Source organism: Dipodomys spectabilis, unplaced genomic scaffold, assembly GCF_019054845.1.
Source record: "Dipodomys spectabilis isolate Male_0828 unplaced genomic scaffold, ASM1905484v1 ptg000651l, whole genome shotgun sequence".
In the NCBI taxonomy this organism is placed as follows: Eukaryota; Metazoa; Chordata; class Mammalia; order Rodentia; family Heteromyidae; genus Dipodomys; species Dipodomys spectabilis.
The window spans coordinates 748,643-750,360 of NW_024871328.1; positions in this window are offsets into that span (position 1 = coordinate 748,643).

Below are 1,718 nucleotides of genomic sequence, written 5' to 3' on the forward strand. Positions count from 1 at the left end.
TCAAATCCCAGGCTAGGAAAGAAAACTGGCAGAAATTCCAAATCAGGGAATCTTCTTTTTAAAAATTTAGTTAATTAATTAATTAATTAAAACAATCACGGGGCTTGAACTCAGGTCGTGGCAACTCTGCCTCAGCTTTGTTCTCCCTGCCTGGGGTGCAGTCTCGGGACCCATAACCAATCCTGGGCCTAGACCCAGAGGGCTTGCAGGAAGAAAAAAAAGTGGGACAGCACAAAAAGTGGGGTGCTGTATAGGGCTTGGTATTTTACAATTTTTTCTTGGCACGGTGACCATCTTGGGTCTGAATGACACAGTTGCAAAGTGGACCTGGCCTTCCAGTGCTGATGGCTGGCAGGCTATCAGGGAAGCCATAAGTCAACAAGTCAACATAGGCCCTGGGTTCAAATCCTGGTCCTGACACCAACCATTGGCAAGAGATCACAAGAGACTCGTTCCTATGCATAAGAATACTGATTGAAAGAGTAGTTCATGCATTTGTCTAGTCTAAAATTGGATGCAATAATCCTAGGATGCTGATTGATCTTCATTAATAGTCTATTAAGCATGAAAAGAATGTTATTTCAATTATCAATATAATAAATACCTAAGATTTGGTAGGAACGTAGCAAATGTCATTTAATCATAGATAGATGGCTCTGGAACTCCATAACAATATATATTTATTTGTATACCACCCTCTGCCTATCCATGTATCACTGTTTTGGCCAAACCTGGGGCTCAATCTCAGCACCTGGGAACCACCTGTCAGCTGGGCTGGGAAGGTGGCTCAGTTTTAGAGCGCTTGCCTTGCATGCATGAGGCCCTGGGTTCGATTCCTCAGCACCACATAAGCAAAAAGAAAAAAGGGAGAAGTGGCACTGTGGCTCAAGTGGTAGAGAGCTAGTCTTGAGCTAAAGAGCTGAGGGACAGTGCCCAGGCCCAGAGTTCAGGACCCATGACCATACCCTCCCCCTCAAAAAAAAGAGTTTCATTCTGTCGTCAGAAACCAGTCATTGCACATGTTTTCCTCTCCTCTCCTGTGAAAGTCCCGGGTCTCAACTAGGATGGAGAATGCATAGGCAAACCTATAACCTTGGGAACAGGTTGTCTTCCATGTAAGCTCAGTTATAGCTGTCACCATACTCAGTAAAATACACAATACCCCCATGAATTAGAGACAAAATAAGGAGAAGAAATGCACTGAATGCAAGATGCTGTCCACACATATATGTAAACATAGACCCTATGTTTAAATTATGAATTTATGAATATCTGGCCCTCATTGGGGCTCGATGTCAGGTCCTGAGAATGGCTTATCTCCTCCCTTGCTCATAGGCTGGTGTCCTCACCTAGACCCTTTCCCCAGTTGGGACTGCAAGGCTCTGAGTTCAAATCACAACACTGCCAAAAGATGAATCCTGATGTGAGAAGCCCATCGATTCACCTATCCTGTGAAAGTCCTGAGTCTCAGCTATGATGGAGAATGCATAGGAAACCCTATAGCCATGGCAATAGGTGTCATCCATGTAAGCACTGTTATATCTGTCACCATGTTCAGTAAAATACACAATACTTCCATGAATAAGACAGAAAATAAGTAGAAGAAGTACACCAAACGCAAGATGCTGTCCACACATGTATGTAAATATAGATCCTGTGTTTAAATAATGAATTTATGACTACCATGGCCCACCCTGGGGATCAATGTCAGATCCTTG